Source organism: Mytilus galloprovincialis, chromosome 7, assembly GCF_965363235.1.
Source record: "Mytilus galloprovincialis chromosome 7, xbMytGall1.hap1.1, whole genome shotgun sequence".
Taxonomy (NCBI): Eukaryota; Metazoa; Mollusca; class Bivalvia; order Mytilida; family Mytilidae; genus Mytilus; species Mytilus galloprovincialis.
This window is the reverse complement of record NC_134844.1, coordinates 14928515-14952757: the sequence shown is the minus strand read 5'-3', so window position 1 is coordinate 14952757 and position 24243 is coordinate 14928515. Positions and strand designations below refer to the sequence as shown.

Below are 24243 nucleotides of genomic sequence, written 5' to 3'. Positions count from 1 at the left end.
TTATTGCACTTGCATTACTTTTAAGTTAATCTGTCTTATTGGAGTTATTGCACTTGCGTTACCTTTTAGCTCACCAGGTTCAAAACTCTTTTGTGAGCTTTTGCCAGTCACTACTGGGCTAAATCTAACCAAACATGGCTGCAATCTTCATTGGGATATCTTGTTAAAAGAAAGGTTTGAAGACCCGTCTGCCAATCAAAATGACCGACATGGCTTAAGATGGAACACATGTGAAAAATGCAAATTTTCTATCTTGAAAACCACTGTAGATAGTGAAAATCTGACAGAGGCAAAACTATTGCAAATGATGAGATCTACATAACGCATTTGACATCAAAACTGTCTTCCTGTAGGATTACTTGTGCTTTAAATTTTACTTTTATTTCATTTTTGTCGAGCCTGCAACTTTTGTCGCTGAAAACTCGACATAGGGATAGTGATCCAGTTGCTGCGGCACCGGCGTTATCTAACTTCTTAAAAAGCTTTATGTTTTAGAAAGCAGAAGACCTGGATGCTTCATACTTTGTATATAGATGCCTTATGTTACGAAGTTTCCTCATGGCCACCAGATAGTTTTCATTTGACCTCGACCTCATTTCATAGATCAGTAAACTAGGTTTTTTTTTTAGTTTTGGTCTTGTTATCTAATGCTTTATGCAATAGGTCAACTACATTTTCTGTATGGAATGTTTGTGAGGTGTATATGTCTGTCTGGAAGTTATCATCTGACCTTGACCTCATTTTCATGGTTCATTGGTCAATGTTCACTTGTCATGGTTAAGTTTGGTTCTTTGATAATATAAAAAGTTATCAAAGGTACCAGGATTATAAGCAAGAGGTCAACTATATTTAATGCATATATTGATTGCAAAGGCGTACATATCTGTTTTACCTTGAGCTCATTTTCAAGGTTCATTGGTCAATGTTTAGTTTTCTCGGTAAAGTCTATTTCTCAGAAACTATAAGCAATAGGTCAACTTTATTTGGTGTATTGAATGATTTCAAGGTGTACATGTTTTTCTTTTTTGGTTTATCTGACCTTGGCCTCATGTTTTTTTAATCAAGGTAATTTTATGTGATACTTGTAGTCAAGCTTTATATTTAGGACTATCAGCATAAAATCAAGGTTAGAAAAGAAGGCGAGACATTTCTGCATGTGCATTTTTGTTTCTGTGATATCTAGTGAGTTTGATATTAAACCGCATAGAAAAATCATCTGTCTGTTGTTGAAGATGGATCTATGTTGACCCCTAGATGTCTTTTTGTTATTTTTGGTGTCGAGTTGCTTTCTAATTGACCAATGAGGTATTCCCTTCATGTCAGTTTATTCAAAAACATTCCTGGGAAATGTTTAAACGTCGTAACATATTTTTTCTTGGATTGGGTTTAAACTTGCTCTGGTTTATGACCAACTATACATATATAATCATCATTTTGCCTTTATGCAAACATCTCAAAGTGCAAACATTCATCGATGTTCATTTATTTGAATATGTTTTTTTTTCAAACAAAATAATTATTGCAGGAACAGTGTGTAAATTTATAAGTTTTCTGTGAATCATTGCGCATGGGAATACAACATTCATTCGATTGTCATGTTCGTTTCTAACAAGTTTCATAATGCTTATAAAAAAGAAGATGTGGTATAATTGCCAATGAGACCACATGTATTTCTCTATGTTAAAGACGGTTGTAATGATGTTTATGTATCAAAGGTAATTTTATCATATTTATATAAGCTGTTTCGAGTTGAATCCTTAAAATGTTTCGTATGGTTACTATGAATTATATAGCTGACGTGGCTGAGAAGTACAGATTGTTGGCATAATACTAAACAATGCTTTAATGCATCGAAGTTGCGTGTTCGAATCCCCCGTATCTGAGAGAGAAAAAAATAATTTTCAGATGTTTCACAGAATATTCTTTTCCGCCTATTGCCAAGTTCGGCATGTTATTTCCGTGAGTGAATTTTATCTATTTTCGATTTCATTGACCATTCATTCCTGCCAAGCATAGTACATACATTTAGGACGGCACTCTTTTGGGGATTTTTTTTAAGAGTTATTTCAAGTAAAACATTATGAATATATCGTGCACATATAGGTCGGAATATTTATTTTGATATGTTTTTGGGATATAATAGTATTTATGACAAGCTGAAAGACAACATGACTTCGATTTTTAATTCTTATACAGCATACAGAATTATTTGAAAAAGAATATCCAGGAAGGTTATTTATATTAAGCTTGGGAAAATTAATTTAGACTTTTGTTCACAGTTATTCCATTCCAAAACATACATGTATACATGTGGGGTTGAACACTTATTTTGTTCATTTTTATAGGACGATTATATTTGTTTCTTTCCAGAAGAACATATTCTTTTCTACAAATCCACTGCATAATGGAGCACCATTAGTAAATGTATGATTTGCATATCTATACATTAGTCGTGTTATAATTTTGTTCCCTTGGTTTACACTTTAACAGACCGTCATGTTGCCAAAGTTTCGGAACATATGTAAACACTTATACAATCCATTAGAGACAATAAAGAAAACAATGGTTCAGTCATTGCTTCATTTATATAGCTCTTGTAGACCTTTGTGAAAAGTTACACATTTGTGATCATAGCCAGTGTAAAGATGAACATAGAATAAGAATAAAAAGTTACACATTTGTGATCATAGCCAGTGTAAAGATGAACATAGAATAAGAATAAAAAGTTACACATTTGTGATCATAGCCAGTGTAAAGATGAACATAGAATAAGAATAGAGAACAGAGAGAGAAAAGCCACCAATGAGTCTTCAACGCAGCGAGAACATGCCTCACACGGATTTTTGATAATTATTGATTAATTCACCGAAATGACGCCACAATAATCTCTGAAATATACAAATGAAACAAATTTAAGAAAAAATCACACAAGACTGACAAAAGTTCTAGATTTTCATAACAAGCGCAAAAAACGGCGGGGTTAAATGTGTTTCGAGAGATCTCAACCCTTCTCCTATATCTCTAGCTTATAATGAATAGACAAACAGTTAACATACTAGTTTAACCCCGCCAAATTATGTATGTGCCTGTCCCAAGTCAGGAACCTGCAATTCAGTGGTTGTCGTTTGTTGCTGTGTTGCATACTTGTTCTTCGTTCATTATTTTTACAAATAAATTAGGCCGTTAGTTTTCTCGTTTGAATTGATATAAAGTTATGTTGGTCATTTCGGGGCCTTTTGTAGCCGACTATGTGGTATGGGATTTGTTCATTAATGAAGGCAGTATGGTGACCTATAGTTAAAATTGAAAAGGGAAATGGGGAATGTGTCAAAGCGACAACAACCCGACCATAGAGCAGACAACAACCGAAGGCCCCCAATGGGTCTTCAATATAGCGAGAAACTCCCGCACCCGTAGGTGTCCTTCAGCTGGCCCCTTAAAAATATGTATAATAATACAGTGATAATGGACGTCATACTAAACTTCGAATTATACACTAGAAACTAAAATTAAAAATCATGTTTATTTCTGTATCATTTGTTTTATTGTGGAGATTTGTCTCATTGGCAATCATACCACATCTTCTTTTCATATACTCCTAGTATATATTTCGGCTCTCTATTGACACCATTTGCGATTGTGGTCTTGAGAAAACATCAAAATAAATACAAAATAATTTCAAAGTATACACATTTGAAGTCAAAATAAGTTGAAAACAATGATAAAATAATACAAACAATTCAAGTTAAATACCAAATAATAACAATATAACTAGTATTACTGTTAAAATAAACCTCTGAATTAAAATCATAGTTACTTATAAATTTTATTTATTTTTTCAAAATAAAATTAAAAGAAAAATAATTTTAAATCTAAAGTATTTTTAAAACCAAGAGACACACCTAGAATATCAAGAAACTCGCTATTAATATTATAGCGGCTTGATCAGTTTATATACTAAGTTTTGAATGTCCTAGTAACCCTTAACTGACTGTAACACACAAAAGAATTTTGCTGACGTAGGTTGACCGTTGTCCGAACTTTTAAAGATGTTTTTATTAAACTTTGCTAAACATATAACCGAAGGTAAGTTTGGCAACAGCTGAAGTTTTATTGCACAGATAAGTTCAATAGTTTATAAAAGGACTTTTTTGACATATTTGAAATATCCTACGCTTTTGAAACACTAATTTTATATAAAATATTTTATACAGTAGAACTTTCATACATTAACTAATAAACTATATGAAATAAGATAAACTGCATTTTTCTATTACAATACATGGTCCTAGGCGTTGATGTATTTTGAAGTGGTGGCCCACGTTCAACATTATCACCCATTCAATGCGTTCCGGGTGTCAACCTATGCCAAATCACCAGAACTTTTGATTAAGAAATAACGACAACACATGGAAGCTTATGAAAGGTTAACAATCAGTAAGCATAACATGCTTTCACATCGTTGTCAATATAATGGAATTGTATGCAACTGTCATACAAGTGAGAGGTTTAGCTAGCTATAAAACCAGGTGTAATCCATAAAATTGAGAAAGGAAATGGGGAATGTGTCAAAGCGACAACAACCCGACCATAGAGTAGACAACAGCCGAAGTCCACCAATGGGTCTTCAGTGTAGCGAGAAACTACATCCAGCATTTAATCCAGCATTTTCTACACAAGAAAATGACTGTACCATTGATTAGAGAATTTCCGTTTGAATTTTCCTTGGAGTTTTTACTTTTTGCATCCATTTTTTGTTTTATATCTACAATCAAATCTATGCAATAACCGGATATTTTAACATTAGATGTATGTTTCATTATTATACGTTGTCTTGATTGGTTTCCACAAAATGTGCACAGGTAAACAAAAGAAAAACTTAATTGTAATCGTGTTTTCATGGTCATGGCAAACAAAAAATAATTATAAGTATTGAATTCTTCTTTTTGTAATTTCAAAGGGTTGTAAAAGCATACAAAATGTACTTCGGTCAACGCTTTTACACCTCAATGAATTTACAAAAAGAAGTATTCAATTCTTAACTGAACGACCAATTGACGTGGGTCAACTATAACAACATTTTATCAAAACCCACTTTCTTTACACAGATCACACGATATGAATTTAATAGTAAGTAGCATATGGACTTGGCAGTATAACTGTCTTTTTTTTCAAATGAAAGCTATTAATTTATTAGAACATTGCCGAGTTAAAATGATATATATAAGCCTTTGTTGAAAACGATAGAAAATAACGCTTTTACAGTAGAAATAATTTTTTTCGTGTCGCACTTAGTATGTATTGGAAAGACTGGGTTTTAATTTCAAAAAAATACATCATGTGTGACAACATCGATTCTATTGTTCAGAAACAGGTAATGCTAACGACGAGTAGTGTCAATTATGTATTTACACATCCATTTAAAACACAACCGGATCACATATTCATATTATTAATGTTTAATCTTGAAGTTAGTTTAGCACAGGGTAAGTTTATTTAAATTAGTTAATCCACCCGGTCAGCCGGTAGTGTAAAGAAAATGGCGTGCACGGGGTATAAAGGAACTACGTGTCGTTTACGACAACCAAAGCGGAGTGGGGGTGTGGTCTTTTTCTCATTCCGCCTAACTGGCAATATTTTATTTTATAAAAGGAAAAATGTGCCATTTCGGCTAATTGGATTTTTTTTAGTAAAATTGTTTGTTTTCAATAAAAGAGAAATGGAATAGACTAATAAGAAACATGTTGGAACTATGCCCCGTGACCACAGGGAATAACGGTTTATAACATGTTTGGACAATGATAATATCAGATTTGCGATTGAAAATAAATTTCCACTTCCGCAAAAAAATATTTCTTCGTTGTTGAAAATATTGCGAAAAGCAATTTACCAGTTTAAAAGGCAACACGTTTTGGTTACCAACATTACGAAATACCCCATTATTTGTAAGATTGATCACTAGAACCTAGCGACATGAAAGTTTTCTCGGGGATCACCATAGAAGAATATTCTCCTTCAGGAAAACTTTAAGCCATTTACCAAATAAATCTAGCATTGGTCTAAACGAATGCTATTTTTTGTTGTTGGTGCTGCTTTTTTTTTTATACTATGCTGGTTATTATATCATATTATTATCAAAGATTCAAAGATTCAAAGTTTTATTATCCTCAGACACAACAGTGTACAAGAGGTCAATATACATAGATACATAAATAGACGAAATATCTATACAGTAATTACAATACAATTATGATAAACATGTATATATACGACAACAGGAGCTAACACACAATAAACAATCATGCACGTGATTCTCGTGACACTTTCATGTGTACAGTCTCTATCATTTGGATTTAACACAATGTCATGAATATGTGAGTTTTTACATATGTATTAAGGTTTATGTACCCTTCTGTAGCCATTTGTGTACGAACTTTTCAAACTTCAATAGTATCAAAACTACAGATATAATGAATAATAGAGATAGTCCATTTTGTACATATTCCAAGGAGAAACTTGATGCAAAGCATTATTTTTTACTGTTCCATTGCATTTAATAGAAAAAGAGGACTTAGTGGCAAATAAATAAAGATTTTTATAGAAAATCCACAGCCCTTATCCTTGTACTCTCATATTTGGCAATTTGATGACTGATAGATATAGGATTATTGCATGCAGTGCTAGCATTGATTTCCTTAAAACAAGTTTATAAATGTAGTTATTGGTTAAGGTAGACAAACCTGTGCATCTGTAAAAATTTTCAGGCATAGCATGCCCTAGATACATACATTTCAAATATGTTTTATGTTTTAGACAAATAAAAACTCACAAGGATTTTTCTGTGCACTTTTTTTCATTCCTCCAGAAGGTGCCAAAATAAACTAAGTTGGGAAACAGGTTTGAGAACTTCCCCACAGGTAATTATACCCCACGCAACGAAGTTGCGGAGGGTATAATGTTTTTGACCCGTCCGTCCGTGAGTCCGTCCGTCCGTGAGTCCGTCCGTCCGTCAGTCCGTCCGTCCATCCGTCAGTCAGTCCGTCAGTCAGTCAGTCAGTCCGTCCGTCAGTCCGTCAGTCCTGTTTCTGATCATCGCAACTCCTCTCAAACCACACAACAGAATTTCACGAAACCTTTTCAGATAATAAGGACATACTATGTAGTTGTGCATATCGACGGGAAATTGCGATTCAATTTTTTTTCTAGGAGTTACGCCCCTTTGAACTTATTTACTTTAATGCACTACTGCAACAGTTTGTCATCGCAACTCCTCTCAAACCACACAACAGAATTTCACGAAACCTTTTCAGATAATAAGGACATACTATGTAGTTGTGCATATCGACCGGAAATTGCGATTCAATTTTTTTTTTTAGGAGTTACGCCCCTTTGAACTTATTTACTTTAATGTACTACTGCAACAGTTTGTCATAGCAAATCCTCTCAAACCACACAACAGAATTTCACGCAACCTTTTCAGATAATAAGGACATACTATGTAGTTGTGCATATCGACGGGAAATTGCGATTCAATTTTTTTTCTAGCAGTTACGCCCCTTTGAACTTATTTACTTTAATGTACTACTGCAACAGTTTGTCATCGCAACTCCTCTCAAACCACACAACAGAATTTCACGAAACCTTTTCAGATAATAAGGACATACTATGTAGTTGTGCATATCGACGGGAAATTGCGATTCAATTTTTTTTCTAGCAGTTACGCCCCTTTGAACTTATTTACTTTAATGTACTACTGCAACAGTTTGTCATAGCAAATCCTCTCAAACCACACAATAGAATTTCACGCAACCTTTTCAGATAATTAGGACATACTATGTAGTTGTGCATATCGACGGGAAATTGCGATTCAATTTTTTTTCTAGGAGTTACGCCCCTTTGAACTTATTTACTTTGATGTACTACTGCAACAGTTTGTCATCGCAACTCCTCTCAAACCACACAACAGAATTTCACGAAACCTTTTCAGATGATAAGGACATACTATGTAGTTGTGCATATCGACGGGAAATTGCGATTCAATTTTTTTTCAAGGAGTTACGCCCCTTTGAACTTATTTACTTTAATGTATTACTGCAACAGTTTGTCATCGCAACTCCTCTCAAACCACACAACAGAATTTCACGAAACCTTTTCAGATGATAAGGACATACTATGTAGTTGTGCATATCGACGGGAAATTGCGATTCAATTTTTTTTTCTAGGAGTTACGCCCCTTTGAACTTATTTACTTTAATGTACTACTGCAACAGTTTGTCATCGCAACTCCTCTCAAACCACACAACAGAATTTCATGAAACTTTGTAGATAATAAGGACATACTATGTAGATGTGCATATCAACAGGAAATTACGGTTCAATTTTTTTCTAGGAGTTATGCCCCTTTGAACTTATTTGCTTCAATGTACTTCTGCAACAGTTTGTCATCTCAACTCCTCTGAAAACACACAACAGAATTTCATGAAATTTTGTAGATAATAAGGACATACTATGTATATTGACAGGAAATTATTATTCAATATTTTTTCTTATACAATTTTTTTTCCTTATACTTATTTAATTTCTCCAATGACAATGTGGGGACGTGGGTATGTGAGCGTGCTCACTAAGGTTCTTTAATTATTGAAGTGAGCTGTTTTGTTTGACATGGACATGAAATGGACAATAGATACCTGACAATAATTGGTTATTTAAACTGTGTACCTGAGTGGACCATATCAAGGTAAACTCAACTGTTTGTTAATTTTATCATCTTCTGCAGGGACGAAAAAAAGTGTACGGTAAAATCCAGTTAAGTTATGAATTTTCTAAATCATACAATGCATTTGAATTCTATTTATCTAGGGCATGCTATGCCTTAAAACTTTTCCAAATGCACAGATTTGCCTGTACTCAGAGAAAATTTTGAGGTGAAAATACAGCCATTTTAGCCATAGGGTCCACATGAACCTTAAGGTTCATCTTAAGGTTCATGTGGACCCTATGGCTAAAATGGCTGTATTTTTCATCTTAAGGTTCATGTGGACCCTATGGCTAAAATGGCTGTATTTTCACCTCAAAATTTTCTCTGAGTTCATCTTAAGGTTCATGTGGACCCTATGGCTAAAATGGCTGTATTTTCACCTCAAAATTTTCTCTGAGTACAGGCAAACCTGTGCATCTGGAAAAGTTTTAAGGCATGGCATGCCCTAAATAAATGAATTTTAAATATGTTTTATGTTTTAGAAAAATAAAAACTTACCAGGATTTTGCGGTGCACTTTTTTTGATTCCTCCAGAAGGTGCCAAAATAAACCACTGTGTCTAAACCACACCGGCAAAATTTGTTCGGACTCGATGGTATCTAACATCCGGCACAATGACGGAACACCAATAGACAAAAGAAAGGTAGTTTTCTCCTTATTTTTTTTATTTTTTTTATGATATCGAAGAATATATATACATATACAACTATTTTCTATTGTGAGATACAATATTTTCTACAACCGTTCTATATTAACGGAGAAATAAGTCAAAATGCATGTCAAAATGACGAATTGAGTGAACCTTGCCTCGAAATTGTTTAATTTCTCGTTAAATTGTTCACATTGTACGGAAAGAAAGGTACGGGAAGATAGATATTGACACGGAGATTGCAAATTTAGTTATTATGAGCATCTCAATAATTGTATTTCTGTGTATGGAACAAAAGAAAAGGGTCATGTCAAATTAAAATAAACCGGTTTCGTCAATGTTGTTACTACACAATCACCCGGTTTCGTCTATATATATCACCCGGTTTTTTTGGTTTTTTTTAACAAACAATTTATGAAAAGAAACTTTGGCACGGATCTGAACATTGTCTTTCGAGAATTTAAATATATATTTATTGTAAAGTAAACTTGGCGTGTTAATATCTATTTTAAACGGGCACTTTTGGACATAGTATTATGATAATACACATTTTCCTAATGAAAGGCGTATCCCTTATTTCACTTAACTCACGGCCGACACTCGGCTAACCGAGAGATTGGTCGGTTAATCTATATTGAGTATGCGGCTATATGGGAGATTGGTCTGTTAATCGGGTTGGCTATACGTCTGTTAAGAGTAAAACGCACAATTTAGTGTTAAACTCTATCAAATATACAGATTTTTTGCATATTATAAGAATCAAATCAAAAAAAGAAAAGTGTCTGACAAAATGATATCTATCATAGAACATTTTCCACCTTTAAAAACATTTCATAGTCTGCGCAGTTTTCAGTAAAAGTAAAAGGCGTCGCGCAAGTATGTAGTATTTATGACTACACGCATAGCAATTTTTTTAATAAAAGGCGAAACAAACAATTTTAGATATCATTTAAAAGACACAAAATACTACTTTGGTTCTTGCATATAAATTCACATTAGTAAATATTTCATAATTGTAATATAACGTGAGTAATACCACGTTTTAGTGAAAATTATGGGTTATAAAGTCTGTTAATGGGTTGGACAATTGAAATTGTGTCAGTTAAGAGTTATTTAGCCACGAAAATAGTTTTGCTACCTTTATATTTTCCCATTGAAAAAGTTAAGAATGAGAGATTCTTGAGTAAAAAAAAATGATTACACGGTGCAGCACTATCCTTCCAGTAAACGCATTTTTATTTTGACTTTCTTTAATTTGCATTTTATTGAAGAGTGTGTCACTTCAATATAGCGTGATCTGGGTTGGCCGCTGGAATATGCATGAATATATTATTAACGATTTCAATCAGCCTTAATTTTTGTGTCTGCAAAAAGTGGCATGTTCTCAAATCCGACTGAACGTGTCTTTTTAATACAACACAGGGTACATATAACGTGTTGTCGTTCTCATATGCACATGATATTTGTCACTGGACGTTTAACCCTAATTCGTCAGTATCATCCAATTGGTTCTTTTCTTCTATTACTTAATCATCTGTTGTTTATAAATCATTTTAAAGAAGTAAATGGAAAGGAGCGAATGCAGCTACATTTGGTTGTATTAAGTTTAAATTCATGTTATTTCCTTTAGTTCCTTTTCTACATATGTGCAGTGGGAACTGCAGTTGTCCACATGTAAACTTCAAGCATTTGCTACCAATATGATAACTCGAATAATTCAAGCCCTTTCCGTGTCCGATTTTCACCCACACATGTAGCCTTCGTAGATCAGCGGAATATAACGACTGAATTATTCGGGTTACCAATATGAGTACATCGCAATCCGTTACTGTTTCAACACCCAGGGTGGTTTCATGTCTTTATTCTTAAACAATTATTTTTTTCTCTCTTTTTTAGCAATGCATCACTCTCTACTGTCCTTATCTTTTATTTATATTCTGTATCTCCATCCAGATTATCGTGTATACCATGAGGGTCCGGATTGGGGTGTTGATTATTTCTGTATTCTTTAAATTGTTATGTTACTTTTCTATACATTTTATTTATCTTACTCATTATTCTTTCTCTATTCTTTATATTTAGGCATCCCAATATATTTTACTTACTGATGTTTAGTTACATTACGACGTTAATCTCTGATTTATATACTGGTTACCAATGGAGATGACAAATTGGTGTCATTCATGACAATAAAACATAATCCACAGAATATATGCGACCATTCTCGGATAAAATTAATTTTACTTTAAATTAACACTTTTTGAAACCACTTTTATCAATTTTCAATATCCATTGCCTAAATTGTTAATTGTTCAAGTGTTTTGTTTCCGTATATTTTATATTCCATTGCTCATGTTTTGTTTCCGTATATACTTTATGTTCCACTGCTCAAGTGTTGTTTCCGTATATTTTAGCCGCTCGTCTTGAGCCTACCAAATTAACACACTATATAGTAATAAAATTATACTTTTATTGTCATTCATAACTCTTAACAGACCAATTAACAGACCGGGTTTTATACATCCGACCCATTAACAGACCAGGTTTTAAAAAAAGATTGATTTATGTCACCAAAATACGGATTTTCGTGTAGATTTTTTCACACAATAATATCAATTTGGTTAACACACATAATGCCTGTCTTTTTTCGATGTTCAAAATATTGCATGCAAGTAAATTCAACACAAGTGTCATTTTGTGTACATTTTGTGTGTGTAAAATGTGTATAAATTTATTGATGAGTAACTTGCCTTTTCATTTTATAGATCGTACATAGAAGTTAGAAAAATAATAATTACACCACTGGATTCAGTACATTGAATAGTTTTGTTAGACATAAATATTTTTTATGATAAACATATATTTAAAAGGTTATACAATGAAACATGCTGAGTTTTCAATGATTTTCTCGATAACACCTGATTAACAGACTTTAGCCAACCCGATTAACAGACCAACCGCCGATATAGCCGCATACTCAATATAGATTAACCGACCAATCTCTCGGTTAGCCGAGTGTCGGCCGTGTAACTTCAAACTAATTTTAAATGGAATATAAATACTGAATAGCAAACACTGGTATCTAATTATTTTGTAACATTATTATATTTTCTTTGTTTATATTAATAGTAGTATGTAAAGATGAAAAATAAAAGGATGTGTTTTGATTGTGCCATAATTTTAATTTACTATACTATATTATATACACTTAGTTTACAATATTTACTATCAATTATTAATACATTTATGCATTCAATCATTGACGAACAGTCCCAAACCGACTATAGTCTATACTGTTCTGCACAAATTAATCATGCATGCAGTCCTGCCAGATTTTCTGGTACTATATATACTGTGTTACTTGCGCACTAAAGCGAGTTTTCACACTTAAGCATCCATAACATAGCAGTGAGATTTGTAACTTTCTCCCCGTTTCTGGTAGGCACATTTATTTTCATAGGCATGTTTTCACATTATTTTTACAGTTCAAATTCTTTTTTTGTAGTTCAAATTCAATTGAAACTTCAAGATAACTTTCGAAAACAATATCTGACAGTTTTGTATTTTCAATGTGAATAAAAGTTGGTTTGCAAAACATGACCGTCATTTATATCCAGGTCTAGTTAAGAAGAAGTGACGGTTACCACTTATCCCATAAACATTGACAATGACACAACTTTCTTTTAGACACAAAAATTATGTTGAATTAATCAAGTTTAGGTCAGCGTATGCCTTAAACAATGAGAAAAACACGCAAACTGCACGAAAGCAAGCTATAACAGGGCCCTAAATTATAAATGTAAAACAATTCAAACAAGAAAACTACCTGCCTATTTTATGTTCAAAACGCATATGGTATAAAGCAACCAAAGACAACCATTGAATTACAAGCGTGTGATTCGAGAATGGACTGAGTCAAAGTGTTGTCGCTGACACAAACAGTACAACAAAAGTACAAATAATAAAAAATAATGAAAAAACCTTAACTCGTCCGATGACCAACGTCAGTGTACGATCATCATAACACAACGGCGACAGTACAGACTCGTTTTTTTAGTAATGTTAACAAAATAATTATTATTGAATTTTGTCGATGACCTGAGACTATTATACTAATTTGTACATAGCAGTATAGTTACAATAAGGGATACAAAAAATTATTTTAATGCATGGTAGTTGTAATCCTACATTCATTTTCTATGTCGATTATGCATGCATATATACAGTTGTCTTATTATCAACGTTTATCCTTAAGAAGATTTATTTTTAACGATTGTAGAAAAGATTACATACATTTTTTTACATAGAATGATTAGATTACTTATAAAGGTGTCCATCCTTTTGTGCGAGAAAATCACATATCAATTGTGTGTATCGATTTTTAAGACCGTAAACTTTAATTTCAAGTTTAAACATGTTCAACATATTTTCCCATAACTCATATAGAAAACGCATATTTAGAGAGCTTTAATCTCAATATGCTGTTAAAAAATTTCGGAATGCAAAGTAAATTAAAATATTTGTGTTCTATAAGAGTAGGAATTCAAGTTTTTGCTTATTATTTATTTGAATCTGAGACTCATATCAATAATAAGCCGTTGTCCGGTGAACGAACTTGTTTTCCAACGACCCACAAAACTCCTTTTGAACGCTAAAGTTAAATAATCAATTATAATGTAATGCGATTATGATTTTTTTTATTTGACCAAACCGGGTTATGCATTTTGAAATCTATGACGAAACCGGGTTGTATACATTGACGAAACCGGCCAGTTCCATTTTGACATGACCCATTTCTTTCGTTCCATACACAGAGATACAATTATGGAGATGCTCATAATAACTAAATTTGCAATCTCCGTGTCAATATCTATCTTCCCGTACCTTTCTTTCCGTACAATGTGAACAATTTAACGAGAAATTAAACAATTTCGAGGCAAGGTTCACTCAATTCGTCACTTTGACATGCATTTTGACTTATTTCTCCGTTAATATAGAACGGTTGTAGAAAATATTGTATCTCACAATAGAAAATAGTTTTATATGTATATATATTCTTCGATATCATAAACAAATAAAAAAATAAGGAGAAACCTACCTTTCTTTTGTCTATTGGTGTTCCGTCATTGTGCCGGATGTTAGATACCATCGAGTCCGAGCAAATTTTGCCGGTGTGGTTTAGACACAGTGATAAACTAAGTTGGGAAAAAGGTTTGAGAACTTCCACACAGGTAAAACTTAAAGTGAGCATTTTTAGTTGACATGGACATTAGATGGACAATAGATACCTGACAATAATTGGTTATTTAAACTGTGTACCTGAGTGGACCATATCAAGGTAAACTCAACTGTTTGTTAATTTTATCATCTTCTGCAGAGACGAAAAAAAGTGTACGGCAAAATCCAGTCAAGTTATGAATTTTCTAAATCATACAATGCATTTGAATTCTATTTATCTAGGGCATGCCATGCCTTAAAACTTTTCCAGATGCACAGGTTTGCCTGTACTCAGAGAAAATTTTGAGGTGAAAATACGGCCATTTTAGCCATAGGGTCCACATGAACCTTAATAAGACAAGTATAAATATGGCCAAAATCAAGTACACCTTTTAGGGTGCGCTCGACTTTAGTGACTCAGCACGAGGTGTTTTAGAATTTACAGGTTACTTAGAACTTTTTGTAAAAAATAAACACTAGCACATCATAGAAAATCAAGTGAGTAATTTATGTTTCAAATTTTATAACAAAAATCTCTGTATTACAGGCTGTGGATTTTCTATAAAAATCTTGATTTATTTGCCACAAAATCCTCTTTTTCTATCAAATGCAATGAAACAGTAAAAAATAATGCTTTGCATCAAGTTTCCCCTTGGAACATGTACTAAATGGCCTATCTCTATTATTTATTATATCTTTAGTTTTGATACAATTGAGGTTTGAAAAATTCGTACAAAAATGGCTACAGAAGGGTACATAAACCTTAAATCGTGAATATTAAACAGATATATCATGTTAAGGAGGGGTATTTGCGAAATATTTGGTAATGTTACAAATATTACGATATAATTTTACATTGCAATTTGACAGCATTCCAATCATTTTGATCTCTGATGGATTTGTATTGTAATAATCAGATAATGTAGGATAATTTTTGCGCAGGTCCACGATTTGTGGATATGTACAAGGATTATGTACAAGTAAACATATAATGATATTCGTTACCAATATTAAAGTTACATAAATGACAAATTCTATTTTGTTTAGGGATCTTTGCCCATCTTCCTGTCTCAATAGGAAATTTTAAATTTGAGCATCTTAACTTACACATATAACTATCAGATACAGCCAATCTAAGTAGATATGGTTCCAGTTTAAATTCATGTTTAAAAAGTCCATAAAATTCCCTAGATGAGCTATTAATTTGCGAGAACCAATTTTGAATAAACTGATCAGTCAAATTCTGTTTAAGAATAGACTTGAGAATATTGTTATCCATATGCATTTGATCATTCCATATAAAACTAAGCCCAGTTTCATCAAAAATAGATTTAACATAAACAATCCATTTAAAATGTCCTTGCTTACTTTCGTGAAGTTTAAACATAAGTCTATACAAGAAACTAGATATTTTGTTACTACAATATAAAAGGTTGTTCCAAAATATCGCCATTCTCAATTTAATGACAACTTCCATGGACGTTCTCCATATACCATATAGCTAGGAGTATTGTTTCTTAAATTGAGAATTCTCTTACAAAACTGCAAGTGTATTTTTTCTATACCCTGTTTATTTTCAAACCCCATACTTCACTTGAGTAGACAAGAATTGGAGTAATAAGTGAATCAAACAATTTTAATTGTAAATCTAATGGAATTGACAAATTTCTTATTTTTTGCAGTAAAGCATACAATGCTTTATTTGCCTGATCCAATAATTTCTTTTTAGCAGTACAAAAACTACCATTATAATTGAACATAACACCAAGATATGAATATGAATATTGTACATCAATATTTTCACCATAAATATAAAATACAATTTTTGGTTTAAATTTTCTCTTGCTGAATATTACAATTTTTGTCTTGTTTGTATAATACAAAGTTTCCATGAATTACAATATTGCTCAAACGCTAACAAGGCCTGTTGAAGACCTTCTTCTGTTTCAGACAGTAAGTAGTACAATATCGTCTGCATACAAGGAGTTTAAGTAGACAAGACAATTATTCTTCACATTTTGCATAGACCTTTTGTAAACAATCGACATTGTTGTCTAACAAGAAACTTTCAAGGTCATTTAAAATAATGAGAAGAGGAAAGGAGACAAATTCTCTCCCTGTTTTACTGTGTTTGGTCTGACGTAACAGCTAGAGTTGTTTTGATGTGACGTACTTTGTGACTTTAATGTAATGTGTATTGCGCTGTGCACATCAGATAACAGTGGATCAAACTGTTGTATTTCAAATTCTTTGACTAGTGTAAAAAGCTTTGACGATAACAATAAATAATCTACTACACTTGTATTTTTACATGTAGTTTTACCAATACCTTTATCTACACCAATACGGGAATTAGCAGTATACATATGTAATTTTTAACAGCAATTTTGCAATTTATACACATAAGTATTAGGTTGACAACTACACTGTGTCACTCTTTGTAATGGAATATTATAAGACTTAAGATTTTCATAAACTAACATATATGAATAATTTCGTTGTCAGTGTCTAAGTGAAATAGATCTAATAGAATTTCATCAGCTTATACAAAATAATTCAAAATGCCTGTCTTGGCATTAAAATCGCCAATAAGAGTCGCATGTACATCTGTTACTTTCTTAAGAGACATCAATTCATTCTCGATTTCATCAAAAGCTATTTCGAATCTTCAGGTGGTATATAAATACAGCCTACAATTATATTATTTTGCAGACCAAAAATGCTTTTTGCATCTTTCATCCACTGTACAAATTGACTTTCACTTGATAAAAATGTTAAACTTGTTTCTAAACTTTTTTTGAAAATAACTGCTATACCACCTGATTTTTAACACATTTTTTTTCTATTTTTTGTTACATATGTATAACCTTTTGGGACATCTAGGACATCTAGATTATCAAGTTTGCTTTCTACAAATATTGAAATATCATAGTTTAGTATATTATCTGTAAATTCTTTAAATTTCAACTTAGATTTTAAACCACACACATTCAAGTAAAATATATTAAGATCATTTTTCACACATTTATTATTTTTATGAATATCTTTGTTGTCAATGTCACTACTCTGTCCTCTTGTACATCTGTCTTATTCACCATTTTGGTCCATTGCAGCAGAGGGTGGGGGATGTTGTCTGGTTGTCCTAGGATAATAGCGTTTGTTATCTATATATATAGTCGATCTTCCTTTTGAACTGCCGTGTGTCCTTTAGTTCGGGCATCCTTCAGTATGGGAACTAGTTCTCGCCTCCGCTCAATGACTTCGATAGGATATTGTTCATGGACAACACATTGCTTTTTGTTTTTCAGCTTTTGAATTGCAGCACTAAGCACCATATTCCTGTCTTTACGTCGCTCAAACTTAGCCACTATGCCCCTTGGACTCTTGTCCTGTTAAGTCTATGGACAACATGAAAGTTTATTTCCTCCTCTATTTGAATTTCACTTTTAATAAAATCTTTTAGAATTGCTTCAGTGTCCTCTTCTGGATTGTAATCATCTGGGACACCTTTAAATATCAAGTTTTCCCTCATTGATCTTGACTGTTGTTCTATTACCTTCTCTTTTAATTGTCTGTTTTCTTCAAATAGAACGTAATTTTGTTCATCTACCTAATTACTACTAACCTCTTAAAATGTGAACCATTATTATACAGTTTTAACGTATGTGCGCTTGATGCAAATATTAATTTTATGTATGTAGATGCACAGGGACTCGGTTAGCAGATTAAAATTATGTTTATCAATGTTTTTGAAATATTTTTTTCGTTTTACGGTCTATTTGAATTACATTACTAACAATTATAGCATCAAGATTCTTTGTTTTCTAGCAATGTGCAATTTACTATCCATATCCATATACTGAAAAATCCTATAAAATATCGCTGTTGGTTGGTGGTTACCCAACAATGTTGAAGATCACTGAATAAATCTGAAAATCTTTTTTATGTGTTGTATTGTTTAACTTTGTGCCTTTTCCAATACCCGTTATTTTTCTCCCCATTATTTAATATTGGAACCAATTAGAAAAAAATATAACTAAACATTCAAATTGCACAAGTAAAAATACACTGTGACTAAATACACAATTAAGATCAAAAGACGTGAAAAATTGATTGATTAAACCAGACATATAATACATATATTGTATTATATGTCTCTGATTAAACATACTTATCTCTTTTGCTTCATTTCCCAAGGAAGCTAGACTATGATATCAACTTCTAAAAATACCAAATAAATTATCAGAGGCCATTTTTTTATTCATACTTAATTTATAAATAAAAGTTGATAATTATCTACAAATTTTTGTCGTGCAAGTCAAAACCTATTTTTGTTGTAAATACATATAAGCTAACTCAATTAATAAAAACTAATAACACTTATATTCGCCCATTGTACTTCTTCTATAAACTCGAGTCATAATTCTACTTAAATACATCATTTAAAATATATTGTGAAAAAAAGTAAATTCTCTGGTTTTAATTTGTCGAATTTTGAGAAAAATCTCAGTTAGAAAATAAAGTGTTCACCAGCAGCTCACTATCATTTGCTTCAAAACAACACAACCTTGAATGTACAAAAAAATAGATTCAGTTTACGGTGCTCATAAAGGATAACAGAGAAAATGTGCGACTAGAACATTATTTTTTGTTACAATATACAAAGTCAAGCACCCCTTTCCTATCATATGAAACATTTTTATCAGGAATGATGTTTTTGTTATTGTTGCTATGGGAACATGTAATCTGTTTAAATTGGAAACATGTACGGATAAGACATAATTGTAGTCATAAATTATGTAAACGGAAATCCAGGATAACATTGATGTTATATATTATTTCCTGATATTATCATTCTATATGATTACTATACATATAATAAAATTGGGTAAGCATTTTGGCTATTTTTTTGCAATCGTTTTCAATTATGGTCATGGTTTGGTAAAATCTTAAAACTATTTGACTCAAATATTTGTAGAATTCATGTTTGGCATAACCGATGTTTTTTTTGTTAAATAATTTGTAATTTCTGTATTGTCTAAGTATTCTAGAGATTTATGCATTTTTTGTTCAGAAATAACTCATATTTATCAAATGGTCAAGAATTGAGAAATAAAACGTCTTTTTTTGCTGTATATTTTTCAAAATAAAAAAAAATGGACTATTTACAGTTTTATAAAATTTGGTCCACACAATCTCCCTGCAAAATGAAACAAAATGTCGTTTTAAAAAATGGGGGTCCATGCACTCGTTTTCAAATTAAATCAGTTTGAATGCTAAAAATCAGTCGAAAAATGCATATTTTCCCGATATGTCAGTTTGACGTCGCGAAAATAACGTTGACTCAAATATTTGTAGAATTCATGCAACATTTTACGTTAGCAACGTCGTGGCCGTTATTGAAATTCTTGACAATATTTGTATATTCCGAAGGCATACTGAATATTTACGGAGGGGACCAACCTAAAGCAGTCATTACCCTTAAACGACTATTGATTCCATCTTGAAAACAAAAAATAGATAGAGGTGCAATTTTTTAGATTCTTTATTTCTTATAAAGCCAAGTTAATGGTACAAAAAAAGATATTTTTTAAATATGATAACATACAGATTTTGCGCATGACAAGTTTGCACAAAACGAGCAACAAGAATGAGAGATTGGTGATCAACCTGGAGAACATACTTCTATATTGATAATTCTAATTAATTTACACAAATTTTTCAATACACAAATATTTTTTGAAATAAATAGAGATAGAGTTTTGTCGACATTTGTTCCATATGTAATTTACATAATATCTTAGGCTTTTTATGTTTGTGAAATCAGAGACATATAGTACATTGTATTATATGTCTCTGGTGAAATGTATAATTTGATTGCCCACGAGGTATCTTCCATCCTTATTTGACTGAAATAATATTTATATACATGCATATCACTATGCTATCTTTCGGGAATATCGAACATTTATAATGTGAAATTTTAATGACTTTAAAAACCTAAATTTACCTTCATACAACATTTTTTACGAGATTTAATAAACACTTGAAGGCAACTAAACAAATATTGGTTTAAATCCATTGACAAATGACTCAAATTATCACGCATCACGTAATAACAGTTAATTCTCAAATTGTTAAAAAAAATATTACAACAGTTATTACTAAGCATTGTTTAAATTATTTAAACATTTTACACAAATTCTATTTCCGAACAAAAGCACAGAAGATATACATATGTAGAAAGAAACATGTTAAACGGATTTCCTATATATATATTTTCTATTTTATTGACAATGCTAAATTATGCTCATATATATAGGTCAAGGAACACAAATGATTATTATATGATGCATATATATATATTTGTAATAAAAAGATACCTGTAAAACATATTACCAAATGATTTTCTAGTATTGATGTTTTAATGAAAGAACTTAAATATAAGTGTTGGTTAGTTAAGAATAGATTATGTAAAAGTTTCTGAATTATTGGAGATTTTAGAGAAAAAACTGTTCAAACATGAAGAAAGTGGTAACACTTGACTTTCAATTAAACATAAATTTTGGTACAAAAAATTTGGAATAAGGTATGGGCTTTGCTCATTGTTGAAGGTGACCTATAGTTGTTAATGTCTGTTTCATTTTGGTCTCTGGTGGATAGTTGTCTCATTGGCAATCATACCATATCTTCTTTTTTTATAAGCACTATGCAGTGGCGGATCCAGGGGGGGGGGGGTTCCGGGGTGCGCACCCCCCTTTATTTTTGCCGATCAATGCATTTGTATCGGGACATATGTTTTGCACCCCCCCCCCCTTTGCCCTGGGTGCCCTGGGTTAGCACCCCCCTTTCGAAAATTCCTGCATCCGCCCCTGCTATGCAAGTTCAAAATATATTTGAATAGTAAAGTTATATCTCTCAAACAATACAAAATGTGATGGTATTCAAAGATTTATGAACGTAGTTCCATTCCAATTAAATCCTTACTCTGGTATAACCCGAATAATTCAGTCGTTATATTCCGCTGATCTACGAAGGCCTCGTGTGGGAAAAATCGGACACGGAAAGGGCTTGAATTATTCGAGTTAACTCTGGTACAACTAGTAACTTACGCGTTCCTGACACAGTTTGATACCCATTGTCACTAAATTCCATATGGGGTGAGAGGGAAGATCATATTTCATATTGAATAAAATGTATCATGGTCGATTATTTTAAAGACGTTTATATCATATATAAAAACGGTTATTAAATTTTTACTTTTTTCTTATTTTTTTTCTATTGTTTATCATATATAAAAACGGTTATTATATTTTTACTTTTTTCTTATTTTTTTTTTCTATTGTTTACAGAATATAAAGAAGAGGGATGTTCACAAAAAGAAAACTTCTCATCATTGCTGGTTTGTTAATATGTGGATTGTGTTCATGGATAATAATACCAAACAGTGTCATAAGGGTAATGATTAACAAAAAAATGATTGCTATGAATTTAATGAGAGAACATGCATCCGTCTATAAAGAGTTGTCAAACAATCCACAGGCAACACCAGCGACTACAACCAAGTCGTTAAAGTTATCTACTTCCGGACAAGATGGTTTGTCCGAGGAAATGAGATCCATCCGCCAAGACTGTGGCGACCTCTGTAATACATCCAGAAAAGGGTCACCAGGACCGTATTTTGATCATATCAACGCAACAATAAATTGTACTGCAATATTAAAGAATGAATATGTAGACCGTGGTCATGGACTACCTCGTGCACCGGAAACGATACCGAAAGAGCTAATGAATGAGTTCACTATGAATAATCGTATACCGGTGAAGAAGTGGTATATCAGCAACATATATTTAGGTAAAAAAGCAGCGAGTCCAATATGGACTAATAAAACTATTGAAGACTGGATAATTCTAGCAAAAGAAGGTAAATTAAAGGGCAATTACGGAGTAGGAGAAACAAATGCTCTTAGAGATGGATTAAAACATGCACCAGGGGTTAAAGATGGTAGGGTTCTAGTTATTGGTTCAGAAATTCCATGGGTTGAGGCATGCGTACTTGAAGCAGGAGCACGTGAAGTTGTGACATTAGAGTATGGCAGTATCAAATCAGAACATCCAAAGGTGAAAACCATGATCCCGCTGGATTTTCGTATGCGTTTTCTTAATAATACTTTAGGAACATTTGATGGTATTGTTTCGTTTAGTTCGATAGAACACTCGGGACTAGGGAGATATGGGGACGCATTAAATCCCTGGGGTGACATTATTGCCATAGCACGATCATGGTGTGTAACAAAACCTGGAGGCTCACTTACAATAGGTGTGCAGTATAATTATGACCATGAATATCTTCATTTTAATGCTCACAGATGGTATGGTAAAATAAGGTACCCATACTTGACCACAAATTGGAAACAATTTTATAGAGGCCAGGGTAGTCAACGCGTTCATGTTTTTACGAAATAAAAACACGAAAAAGAAATTTCGAAAGTTTTCAGATGAAATGAACGCAAACATACCATGTGCAATAAAAAGGAACAACTTGGATTGATAATTTCATCAAAAGAGTCAATCTACTTAACATATAGATCTCTGATTTCGTTATCCTCTTATGAGGACTCTTTTAAAAGTTCGATAGATCTGAAATTTAATCAGATTGCCCAATTAGTAACATGGACACTTTTAAAAACTAAAAATGATGTGCTCTAAAAGGGTAAGCATTTCCACAACTTATCAACAATACGGATTCTGATATCAAATCGGATAAACTAACTTGTATAGTTCTTATTTTTTACTGTTACGCCTCTGTCCCAGGTTAGGGGAGGATTTGGATCCCACTAACATGTCCAACCCCGCCATATTATGTATGTATGTGCCTGTCCCAAGTCAGGAGCCTGTAATTCAGTGGTTGTCGGGTTTTCTGTGCTGTTTTTCATATTTGTTTTTGTACATGGATTAGGTCGTTAGTTTTCTCGTTTGATTTGTTTTAGAATTGTCATTTCGGGGCCTATTATAGCTGACTATGTGGTATTGGCTTTTGTCGTTTTTTGAAGACCGTATGGTGACCTATAGTTGTTTGTATTTTGTGTGTCATTAGGTATCTTATGAAGAGTTGTCTCATTGACAATAATACCACATCTTTTTTTATATTTATATCTAAAGTGCCATAGACGTCGACGTCATTAAATTCCATTATATTTACATTTGAATTGCCATTGCCGTCCTAATATTTCATTAGATACGAGTAATATACTATCAGTGATGTTTGAGTTACTATGCAAATAAAAAATCTTTCGAAATTGAATTTGTTTTTCGTCTGGTCAACTTTTAAATCCCTTCTTTTCAGCATGAGCAGTAAGTTATTCAGAATTTACATGAAAAATTAATACATTCATCCATAACATGAAAAAATAACATGATTGGAAATGGAGACTATCTACAAAATATTAAGGATATAAACAACTACAAGTCACGTTATATACTTTAACAATGAGCAAAACTTACACATTATAGTAAGCTATTAAATATTTCAACATGACAAGATGTAAACCAACTCAAAAGTTAAAAAAGAAAAACAACAAACGGCCTGGATTATATGCATTAAACCAACAATAAA

General features: G+C 32.4%; 1 long non-coding RNA gene across 1 annotated transcript; it reads left to right on the top strand.

Annotated features, from left to right (window-relative positions):
* Positions 1-5362: 5362 nt before the first annotated feature.
* On the top strand, positions 5363-23931 carry LOC143082391 (uncharacterized). The gene is made up of 2 exons (XR_012980380.1): positions 5363-5486; positions 21980-23931. It is a non-coding gene; the product is annotated as an uncharacterized LOC143082391 (long non-coding RNA).
* Positions 23932-24243: the final 312 nt, after the last annotated feature.